This window comes from Protomyctophum bolini (genome assembly GCF_963924005.1).
Source record: "Protomyctophum bolini genome assembly, chromosome: 5".
Taxonomy (NCBI): domain Eukaryota; kingdom Metazoa; phylum Chordata; class Actinopteri; order Myctophiformes; family Myctophidae; genus Protomyctophum; species Protomyctophum bolini.
The window spans coordinates 38,806,840-38,826,666 of NC_137866.1; the positions used below are offsets into that span (position 1 = coordinate 38,806,840).

A 19,827-nucleotide genomic window follows, 5' to 3' on the forward strand; every position below is an offset into this window, starting at 1 on the left:
AGAGGTAGTGTGAGGGAGATGAGAGAAACAGAGAGAGAGAGAGAGAGAGAGAGAGAGAGAGAGAGAGAGAGAGGGGGAGAAAAGGAGAGAGGAGTTGTGAGAAAGGGACGGCGAGAGCTTAGGAAAGGAGGGGAGGAGCGGGCTCTTTCCTTCTGTTTCACAAGAGAGGCTAACTGAGGCAGAAACAACTCGTAAAAGGGAGAATTCTTCTCCGCTCCTTCCTTTCAATAATCGCTCACAGTTTGATTGTCACAGCCAATCAGCTTCTTCGGTCATCACGCTGTAATGAATCAGCTCCTGAAGGCAGCCTATATGTGGCAACAAACAGTGTTGGATGGAATGCACGTCTTGACTGACCGAAACAGAATGAATCCAACTGAACCCCTTGTGCTTCAACAAGTGTTACAAGAGTCTTATTGCATTGCTGGTTCACATGAAAAAGCCTTCATTTAGTTAGTAATCTTAGTACATTTCTATTGTTTTCTCTCATAGCCGTGTGTGTGCGTGCGTGCATGCGTGCGTGCGTGGCAGGTGCACATGTTCCAGTTCCAGCATGGTGCAGTTGCTTCATCATTCTAAGGAAGTGTTTCCAAAAAAGTGATGACTACAGGGTAAATTTCACATTTGCTGGTGTGAACTCAAAGGACCTGAGAAGTGGATGAAAAGGACACACACCCCTCCTGGTTATTATTTCTTGTGAGATATTACCGAATACAGTACACAATACAGACCAACACAAACAAACCAAAGTAATTCCCATTCGCTCAGTCAGCTCGACACGTTTTTACATACATGATAGACAAACATCTTGTAGATGCAACAAGATGTAACATCTAAAACTTATTTTTGTTTGACTTCCTTCAGACAATGCAGCAGAGTGCAAAGAAGAGCAAAGAACATAAAAAGAGACCATCTTCATAATGTGCGTATAATCTTGGTATATACACACCAACAGCATCATATCATGTGATGATCAATTATATTGAAGTTACCTTCAATTACAAAAAATAGCATTCCATAATGAAGCTAAACATTATCTTGAACATCAATTTTTTTAAAGGTTTGTTGTACAGTTTCTGTGGGTTTAAAAAATGCCACATGCAGAGATTCTGTCTTTTCAGAGGGACCACAGTGAATATCCTCAGTGTCAATACAACGTGTAACTCAGAGGGTGTACAAAATGCAAACAAATGGACCCATAGGGGTCTGTTTGATACACTCACATGAGCTAAATCAACACTGAGGTTTTTACAGTTTGAGGACCAATTAGGGAGGAAGGGGCAAAGGGGGCACGCAAGGGGGTAAAGAGAGGAAAGAGGCTGCCAAGGAGTTCTGTACATAAGCTGGGAGGAGGGAGGGAGGGAAGAGAGAGGGAGGGAGAGAAGGGAGAGAAGGAGGGAGGAGAGGAGGAGGGGAGGGAGGAGAGAGAAGGAGGGAGAAGAGAGGGAGGGACGGACGGACGGACGGACGGAGGGGAGAGGGAGCGGGGTGAATAATACAGGCTTTAATGAGAGCCCAGGAGTGGGAGGAGCTAGGGGACCCAGAGAGAGGGTGTAGAATTTAGGGAAAAGGCTGCTTATATAACAAGACCTCAGATGCTTCTTAGAGGGGAGCTTGAATGTGCAAAGTTCAGCCTGGCTGCTGGATTCCACACAGTAAAACAAAGCCTCAATGGTGGAGTCAGTGTAAACGTTTTTACAACTCCCAGAGTTAGGCCAACGGTGAGGATGTTGTTGTGCACAAATGGCCAGGTTTTACACTCTCGGTGTCAAGTGATGTTTATGTCCTCCTCGTTTAAATGAAAATGAGCGCACCGCACGAGCGTGCACGCACACCACACACACACACACACACAATGCATCCATGAGGACAATGCAATTGCATCACAATGAACCAGACCGCAGGAACAGTGCATAGTACCAAATAAGGGATAATAATGCCCTCCGCCAATGAATACTTGAACTGTCACTCAGGAAAAGCCCGTAGGAGAACAGGTTTCTAGGTGCTTTCAATAATGGATCACATTCCTTTCCTCATCTCAGAGCTCCTCCACCCCACAGTCAGTGTTCTACAGGGGCACGGGACCTGTTGTCAGCTAGGAATACCTTGGTTCAATCATCGAGAAAGATCTCACTTTTGAATGTAAAACTGAAATGGTTTGTAGGAGAAGTCAACAATTACTTTTAAAAATGCGCAGAGTTTCATGTTGACACGTCCCTGGGGACTCTCTTTTAGTAATTATGCAAAACAAAGGGTTTAATCCCTAACCTCTACTACTCGTTTATCTATTATTCGCTTAACTATTGCCCTCCTCAATTTGACCACATGAACATGACCAACATTCATATTCTGGGCATTCCATGAAAGGCCCAACATTCCGCAAAAACAGGTGAACATTTGGCAAAAATAGCAGACCTACTAGTACCTGGCTATTTGTGAAGAAGTGTGCTACATCTGCTATTCTTGCTGAATGTTTGCCTATTTTTGCTGAATGCTCGCCTAGTGTAGCGACACTACAGGTATAAAAGTCTTGAAGGTTATCTAATTCCGAGCAAGACCTGCTGCAATGGTTTCCAAGCAGGACTAACAGAGTTGTTCAACCAAGTGGTTCACAAGGTGACAGGGCACTGGATGGAAGAAGAGAATCAGTGAGAGGGGCTCTGTAGCCACTAGTATCTGGGTTGTAACTTAAGGCCAGATATACCCTGGCTAGTATGTAAGCTCCTGCTGAGAGGTTTGAGGATCAGCAGGGGGTCTCATGGGGGGTCTCAGGGGGTCCCATGGGGATTGTGCATGTGCGGTCTGATCTAACTCAGAGATTCCCTTGCCTTTAATATTGCTGGCTACGGTGCATGTGGCATCCCAGTGGTGCATGTCTCTATGTGATAATAACCATACATGCTCCCAATGTCGGTCCAATGTCCAAAGATGGAGTATATGATGTCAGACGTATAGATAAGTCAGTTAGCCCCGTACAGTATATGGAGTACCAAGCATTCAGTGACATGGTCGGACATGGTATCGGGTAACTATGGCAACCTATCTGACAAACCGGTTCTACAATAATTATGGTTCATGCAAACTTGTAACTTATCAGCCTAGGGGAAATTCTCACCAGGCTGTGACAGATGACATCATCACACATTCCATAGCAGCATGATTGATATGGTGTGCTACAGAACAAAGGAGTGGACCAGGTACGGACTATGGACCCCCATCATCCAGGTAACCAAATGGACCCATTTGGCTACATTTGTATACTCTTGGGGTTACAAATGGATACATTATCAGTTTTTCTGGTCAGATCAGGTTGACGTTTATGCTGATTTCTGTTTTATGAGGTTGTAGCTGGGCGATTTTGTTTATGTACTTGGTTTGTAATGCTATGCTGGTCCTACTTTATGACAGATTAATTTATCGTCGTAAAGTTGTTATTGCTGTTCTGATGATTATGCGGGTTCATTGATGCAGTGCTGCTGAGTCTGTGCATTAATGTTGCACCTTATGCTACAAAACCAACTGCCCTTTGGGGCACAAATTAAAGCGGCAATCCATACCTTATGTAGTGAATGAAACATTATTGTGACCAATCTGTGTTTGTTAGGAGTATGTTTAGATAGCATTTAATGTAGACTACCACTGTTAGTTTCTTAGCTTATGTATGATTCATGATGATTCATGATGACTATTTTTATGTATATGATGTATTCCCATGTTTTTCCTCTTGCTTACTGTAAATCACTCTGGATTAAGAGCGTCTGCTAAATGCCTAAATTGTAATTGTATGTTGTTAACACAATAGAACTAACACAACTGGTAGTCTACCTGAAATCCTGCTGTCGGGTAGGACCACTGCCGGGTGACAAGTATTGCATGAAGCTCAAAAGAAGTGATATTGTGACATGCCCAGAAGGTGATATATGCCCAGAAGGTGACGCAAGGGCTCGTGTGAAATTGTGGATCACAGACGTGTCCCTGTCAGTCAAGGGTAAATTCCCACGCACGACAGATGACTTCTTCACACATTCCATAGTAGCATGTCATATACAGTAGCAGCATTCCACAAATAGCAGCAGAGTTATTGCTGCAGGCTGAGTTCTTGGAGGTGAGAGGACAACGGGGGCGAGGGATGGAGCTGTCACGAGACGATCTGTACTGTGAGGAGAAATCCACATGGCAGGCCTAATTGACTTGAATCCATTACAGCTGCTGCTGCTGGTGCTATGTAACTTTCCTGTTCCACCCTGAATTTGAACCTGGGTCTCCTGCACGAAAGCTGACATTTTTTAGTAGAGCCTGGCTGCTTGAGGAATTTAACTTTTAACTTCAGATCAAAATTTGTGTCAAACTAGAAACAGAATCCTGTCAAAGGACGCGTCTAACCTAGACACAGGGTCTAAATGAAATGACAGACAGAGAGGTTGGGGACCCCCGGAAATGCTTTCCCCACCCCCAATAGAAACTGACTGCAAAAATAACCTTAATATTAGAGAAAATATATCATAAATAAATACTGAAACCAGATATAATCATTAAGAAAGGTTTATGCATATATTATGTGTACTATGTAACCTTTCATTTCCATTTTTCCAGCCATTCAGTTGCAATTTTTATTATATTTTATCTCCAAAATAATTTGGGGACCCCCCAAAATGTGTGTGTGTGATTTATGTCTGCTGCCCTGTGTCCGACAAGTCAGCTGTACTGTATGCAACGATGTTTTGCCGTCCATGCACGTTGTAACTGGCTGCTCTCCCACTGTCAAACTGCACTGGCAGTGTTTATGTCCTTTGTACAAGGTATTCCTGTACTTCTCATTATGTGGACATAAATAAACATTTCAAATGTGTGTGTGTGTGTGTGTGTGTGTGTGTGTGTGTGTGTGTGTGTGTGTGTGTGTGTGTGTGTGTGTGTGAATATGTGTGTGAATCGGGTCATATAAAAAGGATCAGCATTCCTCCAGAAGCCACCTGCTCTTATGAGCCTTTTGTGCCATCTCACATAATGGATTTGCATGAACTTTTCGCCAGACAAACAATGACCCATTTTCAGGAGATAAAACTTTACACTACCTACAGCTTTCCGCCATTTACACATATACAGTACCGTGTTTCGGGTGGAACAGAACTAAAGAACTCTCTGGGAAAAGCAAAGGAGGGAGATTATGTATCATAAAACATGATTCATACTATTGTGTGTGATGACTCATTAGTCATTACTGTCTTCCATTCTGGCTGTCCAGAGATTCACAGCTATCGTTGTGGTATGTATGTACTGTAGCTGCATGTGTACATCCACCCACAGACGTCCCACACACACACACCCACACACACACCGACGCCGGCTACTGCAAAAACAAAGACATACAGTATACTACACTAGAGAGAATGTTGAAAATCATGATAACGTCCCTTTTAAAGCAGAAATCCAGGACTTATTTTAACATTATGTAACCACTTGAACCCTAGCATCCCTATTCTGTGCATGTTATAATAGTCTGGCAGCCAACAGGCTTCTTTTGTTTAAAGTGGGATATTTGGTACATAGTTTTTAATTTATTGGCCTAAAATATTGTCTATACTTTCTTGACTCCGGATGCCGGACTATAATAGCTGAACATTTGGCGACAATATAGGTGAACATTTTGGCTAAAAGCTCCTAATGTGTTAGGATGCACAGTGGTTGGAGGTGGTCTCCCTACTCTTCTATTTAGGACATTTTGACCCCGGCATCATGTACTGTACAACACCTACTGGTTGAGAAGGCCAATACATTTATATGAAGCCGACAGCTGTATGTGGCCATAGATCTGTCATCTTGGCTGTGGTTTGGACAACGTTGGGGAAAAAACTGACTTGTGGGTTTGTAGCTTTGACAAACAGCAGTACTGTAGCCTACATTTTCAACAGACAACGGTTTGAGTGAGGAGCCCACACATGCAGGCTTAGAGACAGTGTGAGTGAGTTTACTCTCAGCCAGTGGACAGTGGCATCAGGATGACATAGTGCTCATTGTTCGGAGGGCAGAGCGGGGTCCTGAACAGAGACCAAGCTGGTACAGACCAGCCAGAATGTTCTGGACGCATCCATAGATGGAACAGATCAGAGGGCAGAGACAGGCCCAGGGGTGACTGACCAGGGAAAGGGGAAAGAGAGTGTCTAGAGAGAAATTTTCAAAAGCACTTCCCTCTTTTGGGCATTTTATTGTAGGAGATCGACAAGCTTGTAGAATTACAGCAAAGTATACAATAGGACAGTGAAAAAGAGCGGTGAGAAAATATAAAATAAGTACCGGTAAGTAAAATAAAACACACTGCATGTAACAATGTGAAGCAAGAGATAAATAATTATAAACATATGTGTGAAAGATAATAAAAGCCGACAAGCTCACTCAATGTGTGAGCATTTTCTTTAAATGTAAAATGAATAATGTCACCTCAGATGTTTTTGTGAATTATATGCGAGTATAGTATAAATATAACTCTACTAACTTCTTGTAGGCCTCTATGTACATTACATTGCATTAATATTGTTGTCACAAAATCTCAAGGCACACCTGGACTTGTCTTACGGCACACCGTTTGGGTAACCACTGTAATAACCTACCGAACATAATAGCTAGCTACAGTAGTAGCTACTCTAGCTATGCTAACAGCTGACCAACAGGGTTTGTTGTTGTGGTGTGGCTGGGTATACTGTAGTGTGAGAGGTTATGTAAAAAGCATAAGAGCGAGGGGCTTTGTCCACTCACACTGGTCGCGATTCAACCTTCTGAGAGAGAAGAGCCGGGCTGGACTCTGCTGCGGGCCCCCTGAACAATACTTTCCCCGTGGTGAAAAGCCCCTGTGCCCCAGCCTGGCTGTCCAAGCCTTGTAGTTCCAGTCCCTGTCTAATCAATGTTCCCTATTAGCAGTTACATAAACCACTGGACTGTTTAGACACAAAAGGGCTCTGTGGTTGGAGGGGTGTTTCAAAGGTCTAAAGAGCCAACCCAAACACTGGCACTGAAACGGGACACGCATTGAAATAAAGGGCAACAAGAACAACCTATTATCACTAGTATTCCGTCATATTTCACATGGCTGGTGGTGGCAACTGTAAATGAATGGTATTATTCTGGCCCATGGAAAACACAAATAATCTGTGTATTGCCGAGGACCCTGACAGTGTGGTGCCCGGTGTGAAGTCAGTCAGATCAGCGGATCTCTGAAACAGTGTACATTATATGTGGGTAAGCCTGTTCGGGTTAGTTTGGCAGAAGGTGCTGGAATTGTACAAAATGACTTAAATACTGTATATGTACAGTATAGTGCATACTATACCAATACCGTGCATAACACTGCAACCAGTTCTACAACTATGATGTGTTTCATATGGCATGTACATATACAGTATGTGTGCAACATGTGTCCATGCAGTGTCCATGAGTGTGACAGTGTGTGTACGAGTGGGAGAGAGAACATGTACACAGTGCATGAGACAATGTGTGCCCAAGCAGCTGCTCCTGTTTATACCCAGCCCATCCTGCTTAGTGTCTCTGTCGGCCAGAAATCTTCTATGTCCAAAACAGTTACTTTTCAATTATTTCAATGAACCGTTAGTTCCAATTAATTGAATGCAGTTATCTTTTACTCGCAAGCTCTTACAGCTGGTTAAATTGGTTACATTGGTGAAATGTTTATGAAACACACAAATGGATGTAAAGTTTTTAAACACATCTTTCTAATCTAACGAAAATGACTATTTTGCATGACACTATTATACGACGAAGGAGGGCATTAATGACAAGACATGAAAAGTTGAAATATGTGGACATACAAGGTTTATCTCCAACAGCGACGTTATGCAACAAAGACTGAAAAGCCCACTGCTGGCCCACAATGCAGTGCTGCTGGCTCAGCCCGGCATCCTACAATACACAGTGTACCGAGGAAATGTACTGTATGCTTCCCCATGTAGACTCATTGCCAGCCTATTCATTGGCAGGAAGAAGATGTAGACGGCAGAACAATCACTGCTGACTTTTGGCCACTTTTTTATAACCTCCGCCAACGAGGTCATTGCATGCCTTTCATCCCCGTCTGTCCGTCTGCCTGCCTGTTAGCACGATATCTCGCGCAGTTATGAATAGATTTGGACAAAACCTGGTGGAAAGACTGGTCCCAGGGGCAAAGAAGAACTGATTAACTTCACACCCCAACTGGCCAAAAGGGGGCATGGTTTTTGAGCATGGCTTGACACAAGAATGGCCATAACTTCCGAACCAATTAACACAAAACCATGATAAAAGAAGGTTTAGCATGGACCCAGGAATAACCCATTTACTGGTCACGTGCTTCATTAGGTTCTGTTGGCTGAAAGGGGACCAGGCGCCAGAGGCAACGCAACACTTCATGGACAAAGTGACACCTTGGTGGAGGTCTGTGCTCTACAGACTACAGAGCACATTGCTCTAGTTTAACATCCCTTTTTACACACCTCTCGCTCTCCATTGTGGACTCCTCTTTTCCTCCTTTTGAGTACATTAAAAAAAAAAATCGGTATTCGTATCTGTATTATGGTAAGAATCACAGAGTGGTATACACTTATGCTGTTATGGAACAATCATTTCAATTTGCTTTGAACCTCTTTTAACTGTTCTTTGAGAAAGCCTTCTCAAAGAACTTATGGACATTGGCCTTTTCACAGTATTACAGAAGAACCAGTGTTGTACTTTAACTTGTAGTTTAGCAATTTTAATTCTACTTCTACTCTATGCGCTAGCCGGCATCTCTCCCCCCGCACATCAGACGACTGTGTATCGCTCAAGTTGAACGTCGAACACAGGAGATAGACATTAGACGCCTCTTGCATGGCCACGTTAGCCTGGCGTAGCCACACTTCACCCGCCCCTATTGCATGCGTTGGCCACGTAGCACCCCCACGCAGGCTTCAATCTAGAGCATAGACTGTAAAAAATATGGACAAAGCGTTCCCCGGGTCTAACATGAACGTAAAATGAAGCCTGTCAGTCCTTGAATTGTATATATACTATATATATATACTTTCTAGATCCGTTTGGGCCCAGCTGGCCATTGGCTGGCCCAGACAACGAGGCGGGACTTCCCCCCTTCTTCTTAGTTGGTTTTTATTTTGACTCGAGTGGGTGTGGAATCCCGATCATAGACTGTAACGGTACCCACGCCCCTCAGAACATGCGCGACTTTATGGTCATTTTTCTTATAAATGGGACCATAATTTTCCAAAAAGAATATTTTGACATTAGAAATGAGACTTTAAACTAGTGACTGGAAGCAGAAAGTATTCATGACCATGTTTATTAAGGTAATACAGTCTAGGTGAAGTTGGGCCCAAATACATGGACTTCTATGGGGCTATGGGTTTTTTTGGGCCCAATGACAGTGCCACAACAGGCCATTATATGAACTTTCAGGAAATCCCGATTTCCTTGTGGCTTCACAAAATATCTGTCTGACTGCCCCCCTGATCTAGAGCCAGTTTTGTGCCAACAGTCCAGAATGTAGAATTCTACTTGAGTAGGGTCCATTTGGTTCCATTTCTACACTGGGGTTTTTACAGTGTGGAAATAAACTAGGCCACCAGGACAGATGATAAACAGCGACTAAAAAACAAACAAACATCGCTACACCTCTGAATATGCATATGCAATAGCACTAATAGTCTCAAGAGTCTCAGCAATATTTCATAGCCACTAATATAATCTAAATGGACATTTTCTCATCACAGGCTCTTACTATTTTAATTAAAATGATTTCGCCAGATTAAATATTTGCAGCTTTAAACATGTTAACACCTTCAGGACTGGAAAGGACATCAGGAGGTTAAGCTAGACACAAACCACTAGGTGGAGCTACAGCTCATACTATGGCAGCAGTTTGTCTGCCATATGGATATACTGTACTGTATATCATATCAGTTACATCTGTATGTGTGCACGCACACACACACACACACACACACACACACACACACACACAAACAGTGCTTTGATTCGTTCGTTTGTTTGTTCAGTTCCTCTTTACCATTATCATTTTACTGTAATTCTATTGTAATAGATGAGTTTTACATTCTATTCTTGCTGTTGAAGTGTTGATCCATGATGTATTATTCATAACGTGTTGTTGTTTTTTCACATTCGATTGGAAAGCACTTTGGGTCAACTCCTGTTGCTTTTAAATGCTGTCTCACACACACTCAAAACACTCACACTTAACACCAGTGACAAATTGGTCTGTTTCCGGGAGCGCAACCACTTCCTGACATCATGTTTCACTGGTGACAATATCAATGTCTTTTCTGTCTTCGCCCCCGCCCATCTTGTGTTATATTTAACAAACAGACATATACAGTAAATATGAACCCAAAGCCCTTATGTAACTTCACTTGTTCAAACGCCTAAGGGGGCAAGACCCTCAGCGGGGGAAGGAGAGGGGGAGAATAGATCAAAAAGACCAGACAGCAGGAAAGAAAGACCAGACACAGACAGCAGAAATGAAGACCAACCTAAACCCTGGTGCTTATATAATACATCAAGTCAAGACGGCAGTCCATGATATGTCGGGCAGAAACCTTGTGTCTCCCTATTTCAACACTTCTTAAACAAATGCCCTACTTCGTCATACTAAAAAAGTAGTGAAAATAGCATATCTACAAGCTTTGTTAACAAAATTAAGTTATAACCCAGGAGTAAGAACCTTGTGCACACCTTAGGCACGTGTTCTTCTTGATTTTCCTTTATTGTCCTTGTTGTATGTTCACCATTATTATTATTATTATTATTATTATTATTATGCTGCTACAATGTCTGAGGAGGCAGAAGAAAAGCATTTTACTCTTACAGCATATTGTACACGACCCGTACAGAGATATAAAGAACCCTTGAACCATGATAGGAGATTAGAGAAGGGCCTCGTGTTGAACCACTTAAGCCCTATTCTGCAACACGTGAGCTTGTGGATCGGCTATTTATTTATACCATTTGCAAATGATACTTGAGAATATATATATATTTTTTTATAATCCTATTAATATTAATTTTCTTTTTGTACATTTTTAAACTACTGTATAATGGCATGGACAAAACAGGGACTTTAATTAAACATTTAAACATTAAGGAACAGACAACGTATAATGTCATCTCAGTCTTTATCTATGACATAGGTGGAGATAAAGGCTGGAGCTATTTTATGACGCGATTAGAGATGGGACAGGAGTATCCCGCCTAAACGAGGGCAATGCGCCTCACGTTGCCATTCGATTGGCCGAAAACGCAACTTTGTGGTAGGTGTAAACCAGTGGTTCACAACCTTTTCTGGATTAGGGCCTACTTGAAAATCTCAAAACACATCACCCATCTGAGATGGGTGGGGCACATTTTCAGATTACATTTATTTTAACAATGAATGAAGCAATTGTGTTCTGGCTTGGATCAATGGAACCAAAAACAGTATCACAATGAAAACTCCCTTTTCAAGGTTTAATGAAATCTCAATTATTCGGGGGCTCATTTGCAATGATGCTCACCTTGGTCCACACTTTGAAAACCGCAGGTGTAAATAGAGTGAGGGAAGAGCACGATGGACAGGGATTCTCATTGGCTGACGTGGCACGACTAGGACTTGTCCAGTTATTGATGGGCAAAAGGAATATTGTCTGGCAGGCTAGCAAGATGATGTGATTTCGGATGTGAATTTCAACATGCGTGCGTGCACGAGAGAGTGTATGTATTGCACTCCTGTGTCTTAACTGGGTCACTGGAGCAGTGCTGACAACGGCGATCTGTAGCTCATCAATTATTCATCAGACTCGCAGACTCAATTATATAGACAGAAAAGGGAGTGGCAGGACCCCAGACCCCCACCACCCAAACCTCCGTCTGTATCCACCCTCTCTGCTTCTGTCTACGGGTGAGCAATTTCCTTCTCAAACAACCCCAAGGTCACCGTCAATAAGGAAAAGAAATCACACAGGAAACTAAATACCTACTAAATGTTAACCACACGAACCCTAGCATTCCCAATTCTGGACATGTCATAAAGGGCGAAAATTCGGTGAAAGTAGCCGATCTACAGGCTCACAATGCGCCACAATGTCCGGCTATGTCTTGGCGAAGACATCTTTCGTTGTCATCTGTGCATTTGTCACTGGTGTATTTCAGATGTCAATGTCAGCGCAGTCAATGCCAAGGACACACTCAAAGATGTTTATTCTAGATGTTTTAACCTAGGACTATGAACCTTGTGCATGGCACCTTCAAACAGGACAACAGTCAAACTGTTCCACATCTTTAGTTATTGGTGCAAAACCAGTAACAGATAGAGAGTGAGTCCAGACAGAAAGCAACATGTGAGGCCAACACATGTGGGCCAAGGTTGATCACAACCTCCTCAGTGACTGACCAAATATGTGGCAATCCTCTGACGGCTGAGAAAACATGCGTGTGTGCACACACACGCACACACACATGCACACACACACACACACACACACAAAATGTGGAAGGACCAGCTGTGGACCATAAATAAGCACACAAAGAAAAGCGTGACCCATATTGACACACATGACCTCAGAAATGCACGTTAACCACTTGCACGAACACTTAAATTGCCCAATATTTCAAAAATGTAGTCAAATTATTTAAATAGTTATTCCTTGTTTGTGTAGTTTGAGATACTTCGTCAAAAATTATAAATTATTAATACACACTAACATTCCATTGTTACTGTACATTTAGACTAGTAACTCATCTCTACGACTATGGCATCCATTTGTTACGAGAGAAAGTTGTGGGGAATAGCCACAGATTTGACAATGACCAATTAGCAAATTAGCTGACCCAACCTGAATACTCATGAGCATGTCTTTAGGCTACAGGTTCTCAAACTGGCACCCAGAGGCCCAGGTCCTTGGGGGGGGGGGGGGGGGGGGGTTCCAGGGGGTCCCACCAAAAATGAGGAACAGTTTAAACACTTGGATCATATTTATTTTTTGGCAATTCAAAAATGTTGTCAAATGTTCTCTTACAGGGGGTTCCTGGCACACTTTTCAGATGGGGGTCTGCAGCAAAATACATATCAATTTAGGGGTCCTTGACATGAGAATCTATGAGAACCACCACTTTAGGCGATGACAGCCTTACATGAACCATAGATACAAATGAAAGTACTTGGGGAAGGATAAAACTAAACTAAAATGAATTTGACCTGCACTGGTTCAGAGGCCAGTCTATTAATATTGCAGCAGTGAGACTTGCAGGGATCCACAGCGCCCTCCTTCCTCATACGGACCCAGATTAGAAACACCACTTTCAACCTCACAGCTTCCTCTTCCTCGCTCTTTAGGACAGTGGTTCTCAAAGTGTGGTCTGGAGACCCCTCAGAGGTCCTTGAGGGGGTTCCATTGGGCCCCGACTGCCCCAGCAAAATGAGTTAATATTGCATACTAAACCAAACTATATTAACCCTATTCTATACAATTACAATTTAGGCATTTACTGTAGTAGATGCTTTGGTTATTTGAAAATAGCAGATCCACAAGCTGCCCTGAGCTTGTAGATCTGCCATCTTTGAAATAATTCAAAAGAAATTGAAAGGTTATCAGGGTCCCTACTCACAATATATTTTCAGATGGGGGTCCGTGGCTAAATACTCAAAAATGTGGGGGTACATAGTCGTCATGAAAATGTTTGATAACCATTGCTTTAGGAGGAGGAAGGCAGGATGGACTAGAGGTAAAGATAAGCAATAACCGGAAGCCTGGCACAGACAGCCTGGCAACAGGAAAGTGTATCCCAGCTGTGGCTGGTGACTGGAGGGTGGCTGGTACTATACAGTACAGTTCACTGTATATTTAAATGTATCCAAGTGTCCTTGAGCAAGACACTGAAACAAAAAACTGCTCCAGGGAGCATTGCACTGCTGGCCTCTCTGATGAAATACATACTGTATGTGTGGGGGAGGGTGTAAATCCTGATTCATACTTCGTAGCAAGCTGGTGTTAAACAGTGAAAATAGCTGATAGATAAGCTCTCAGTCTCAACACGGGCGGCTGTGGCTCAGGGGTAGAGAACAGCTGGATGGTAAACCGCAAGGTTCCCAGTTCGATCCTAATTGCTCCCTGCAGTGGTTGACACCATTGGTGTGTGAATGTGGGAAGTGAGGACGCTGTTCACCGCTTCACCTTCCAATGTATGAATAAATGGACCATTGTAAAGTGCTTTGAGTAAGCATAGAAAAGCGCTATAAAAATGAAATCCATTATTATTATTATCAACACGCCACGGTGCAACACGTAGCTTGCAGATCCGCTACGTACAGTATTTTCAGTGTGTGATAGTCACAGTACAGTACGCAACCAAGTACAAAGGTATGCACCAGATTCCCTTGGGCAAATCAACCATAAAGTTCAAGTAGTGGCGTCTATGGCAGGGGCGAGATATGGCCACATATGATCACATTGCTTCGCAACCTGTTGTTGCACAATATCTATGTCGGGACAAAAATGCTTTTCTGTTGACAATAAATTAATCTTTGTCTTCTTTCCTTTCCATCCCTCATCACTGGGCCTGCCACACCTCCCTTGCTCTGGTTCGCCACTTCCTTCCCCTCCACGCTGACACCAGCAAACACTCCTCCGCCCATTAGTTCATTCAAACTAGCCACAGCATTGCCCTCCATCACATGGATTTACAGGGCAAAATGGTTTGGAAGAATAGATGTGTTCATTTGTGTGTGGAGTCACTGGAGTGGTCTAAAGGCACTGACACCTGGCCTACATCAGCTAAAAAGTCATCCTTGAGCGTCTGTGGCCATTCGCGGTATAGTCAGTCATTATCTGGAGCCATGCACCTGAGCAGGTGGGGAGCTGTCTCTTTGGCTGTTCAATCTCAACAAATCAGAGCACAAGCAGAGAAACAGAACTTTGACTTGGAGAGTGCAACAGTTAATCAAGAAACTAACAAATTTAAATAAAATATTGATTTGTAATAGCTAAAAAAAAAAGAGCAAAAATAGCAGATGTACCAGCTCTGTGAGCTTGTAGCTATTTGTCGTATTTTTGTGGTTAATCAGGCCAATTGATTTCGTCGTTTATAAAAAAAATACTGATGCAACATGTTATGAGCTTGTAGATGGGTTGTCTTTAGTACGGTACAAGATACGTAAGTAAAAATCAGGCATTAGTTCTTGCAAATAGGCTCGGTGTACAAGGGCCTTTATGTGCTCATAGTGAGCTAAAATGCTAATTGTCTCCAGTCTTGGCCTGCATAGGGGCGTTGGCTTATATGTATAATCACCATATGAATATTCAACAGCATAATTAAACAGGCTTGGAATATGCTTCAAAGGGAACACAAACAGTCGGGTGTTGAGTTTGCACACACACACACACACACACAGACACAGACACAGACACACACACACACACACACACACACACACACACACACACACACGCACACACACACACACACACACACACTAAGCATCAACAACAGGAAACAGGAAACAGGAAAACGTGGTGTGTCTTTCACATTAAGATCACAGCGATTGTGCACTGCTAAACATGAAGGTACTGAACAACACTGACATTTTAAACACTCCCGCTGGGCTCATGATAAAAGCTTTTAACCACATGAACCCTAGCATCCCTATACTCGCCATGTCATAAGAGGTCAACATTTGGCAAAAGAAAAACATTAAAAACGACTTCTTTCTCCACGGGGTGCAAGCGAGGGCTGGATGCAGGCCAGGCCTGTGACAAATAATGCCATATATCTGCTGTATATTGTGAGTCATGTCTCCTGCTCTTTCCTGCCTTGCCTTGCACTTAATTTGAAAAATTGTTGTAGTTTATGTCAAGCTGTTTTTCTGTTTACCTTTGGGTTTCTTTTGTTGTCTTTGTTTTTGTTATGTTTTTTGTTTCTATTTAGGCTACTTATATTTAGGTTTGATTTCTGTTCATTCATTATTGCATTATTTCACCATTATTTGGTGAAAAAAAACTTCTTCTTTCAGAGCTTTCAGATTGGCTAACCGTCAGAGGGATTTGGTGTTGAGGGGGGCATGGTGGAGCCATGGGAGATCCCGGACAATGAAGTATACATAAAGTTTAAGTGGTTTTAAGAAACAAAGTGAAAACATAACTAAAGGGTTTGTGGGATATGCACTCTAACCACACAAAAGCTTATAAGTTGTTTAACCACTTTAAACCTCTATTCTTAGTTAAAAAGACTAACTGTTGCAATTCACATTGCGACTCATTGTGAGCTTGTAGATCTGCAATTTTTGTCAAAGAGATTTGGTGTGTGGACGGAAAAAGGTGGTCAAAGTACAGTGGTACCACACCCTGAGAAGCACTTGGAATTGTAGGAGTTGAGTATTATACATTTAGTTTGAAAACAGCAGATCTACAAGTTTGTAGATCTGCTATTTTCAGGTATTACAATGGTCTTAAAACTGGAGACCCCCCAAAATAATCATGTGGGGACCCCCCTGGGGGTCCCGACCCACAGGTTCAGAACCACTGGTCTAAGACTACAGGGCTTGAAGTGGTTGAGAACGTCATTTCAGTACATTCATCTTCTCCGTCTCTTCTCTAATCTCTGTGAGTTTGTTATTCCACCACTCTGGCTGATATAGGCTGGTTATGACGTCAGAGGCGGGGTGACGCAAACGCCACCGAGTCAGCACTGTTTGTACGCTCCTCTGTTACCATGGATACGGGTAGCCAACGGACACAGACAGATGCTAGAGAGGGGAGCGGCAGAACAGAGAGATACTCTAGACAAGACAAGAAGTTAGAGAAAACAGCCCAGAGGAAAGACTGACGGTACTGGAACATCACCAGAGAGGTAACAACAAGCAAGACAGCCAGAGATGCAGGGTTTACTAAGACAAAATACGCACGCGCACGCATGCAGGCTCGCATGCACACACGCACAGGATTACACACAACAGGGTTACCCCAAGCGCTGAACGAACGTCTGCATTGCAGGTTACTTTTTACCTTGTTTTTGGAAATGTTTTACCCAAACCCAAACCCAAACCCTAAAGCCTGAGTTATACTTTGACAAGAGCACCCATCTTAGTATAAATCATGCATAACCCCAATGGTTTGTGTTTGGATAGGAACGTGAAGTGAAGTTTAGGTAGGTCAGGAGGAAGAGCTGGGTCCGACTGTGTGGTTGGCCCAGTAGCCTCTGCATATTTTGTTTCTTTTGGCCGGGATCTCCTGCCGCTTCAGTTTCGAGTTATTTTGGTAGGGGTTATTTAAGTATGTTTATTTTGTCAAAATTCATTTTGTATGCATATCTCTTGTTGTGGCGCCCCTTTGTTCTATTTCTGTCCCTGAGCCTTGGTTTATCTGAGGGGACATAACAAGACAAGAAACAACCATTTCTCTTGTGGGGCTCAGGAAAATTGTCCTCACAATATCTAGTTCTCAAGTTTTACTGTACTATACTTATAAGTTATAACCTCCTGTCACCAGACTTTCCACCTCAGAGGAAAGCCTGGTATCTATCTATAAATGCAACACGTCTCTGTCAGTATGTATGTATGTAGTATGTATGTATGTACATTACATACATACCGGTACGTACGTATGTACGTACTTGTGTACGGCTGTAATGCACGTAACTCGAGAACCGTTCGCCCCACCGACTTCAAATTCGACACACACGCTCCACACGCCCCCACATGGAGTGCAGTGACAGATGGGTGGAATGGGTACTCCGACACGGGTACAACGGGTATTGCATAGCCGGGTGGGGCATGGATATTCAACTTCCATCGTTACCGACTCTGTGCTCTGCAGCCAGGCACCGGTCTAGTTCTAAAACTAGCCGCTTGATGATGTGATCCGGTTTAGGAAAAAGGGGAAAAAAGATTGTGTTATCGGTGATTGGTTCCAGTTGGCGTTGCATTGTTGCAAGTTTAGTCTCGCTACGAGTTAGAATAGAAAATGGACATAACAAACCATTATTATACCAAGAGAAAATAAACAATTATACGAAACTAAACAAGTTTTAAGCTAGGGAAATAATTTTGCACAGCGCCGGTGGTTCAGGTCATTGGTTCCTGCCACCCGATGTCCTGCTCCGTCCGGATCAGAAACACGCAATTGGTATTGATCCCAGGCTTCTATACTTAATTATTGTACTTAATTTGTCTCTCACAAGTATATTGTAAGTACAGTACATGCAAGGACAAAGACACTAGCTTAACGTGTTTAATCAATGCTGGTGTTTGTTTCACACACACACACACACACACACACACACACACACACACACACACACACACACACACACACACACACACACACACACACACACACACACACACACACACACACACACACACACACACACACACACACACACACACACACACACACACACACACACACACACACACACACACACACACACACACACACACACAGCTCCTTACTCGGGGGAACAACTTACTGCTTAGAAGGAATACAGGGTGATATTTACGCTCAGCATAAAGAGATGTGAATCACTGCAGTACACAGAGGCTGCAGGGTTGATTGTTTGAAATAAGGCACTCGAGACTATAAAGAAGGAAGGGAGGTAAAATAAATAAATGTGCAAGCAGGCATGAGGATGAGTGGAGACAGAGAGAATGCAGAAAAATAATGGAGAATGTTTACAAACTTTACATAGTATATTTTCCAACAGCAAAAGCATAATTCTTTTTAAAGATATGTTTGTACATATACAGTAATTTCTTTATTTCACACTTTCTTTGGCAATGCAAGCGTATGTTTCATGATAACGCCCCACTCAACCAAATTGAAATCTGGAAGATTAGCGGTTGGACGGTGGACAGGAGCAATTTCTCTCACCCTCACCCTCTCTCTCTCTGTCTCTCTCTCTGTCAAAGTCAGAACTGACCACCATCCAGTGATCTGCCAGATCCACCAGCAGCAGCTCTGCCCTAGTTTCTAAAACACTGTAACCATGTCTCAGTTTACCTAACAGCTCCCAACCACATCATTATTCACGCTTGGCAACAACACTCACACTCTCTCTTATGCCTAATTTATGATCCGTTGTTCGATCGCGTCCGCTCTCGGCAATCTACAAGTTCACAGCGCATTTGCATTGCACATGTATGAGCTTGTGGAAACCACGCTTCACATGCAGTTCTATAGGCCAGTGGTTGGCACCCTGAGCACGGGGGTGACAATGTCACCCTGTTGCTGGAAATGATGTCACCATGAGATCATTTCCAGTATGGCTCAACAAAGCCCGTCTACTCCTTACTATTCCACCAAGATTATTCACTCTGTCACGCTCGCTGCTCAGTGTCAATGTCAGCCACGCGGTTTGATTATATACAGTTTAGACTGTGTTTGTGGATGTACCGTGGAGCCCGAACGATACCAGATTTGTGGGTCCGATGCCGATTTTGTAGAGACCTAGACCATGGTCCATCCATATTTTATTTTTAAAAAAAGTGAAAAATGTTAATCGAATGGAAAGGTTTCTGTTTGAGAAGATTTTACTTACAAGTAAATAAATAAATAAAAACAAATAATTAGCGTGCCGATATTACACTAAAATACTCAATTCTGATTCCGTTCTTGCCTTTGTTTACTCTATGTTGCCATGGAGCCTTTGTTTACTCTATGTTGCCATGCAGATTGCAAGCTAATACAATTGTCTCTGAATCGATATGTTGTGTCCAATTATTGATTCCGGTTTGTTCGGTAGCTTTGTTAATAAACGCCATAATGTACAGCAAGCCGGTCATCAATAATGTCTGGCCGTATACTGGAC

General features: G+C 42.8%; 1 protein-coding gene across 4 annotated transcripts in view; it reads right to left on the bottom strand.

Moving 5' to 3' along the window:
• The window catches only part of tmcc1a (transmembrane and coiled-coil domain family 1a), a 61,437-nt gene that overhangs the window by 18,635 nt on the left and 22,975 nt on the right, over positions 1–19,827 (bottom strand). The gene's annotated exons all lie outside the window — the stretch shown is intronic.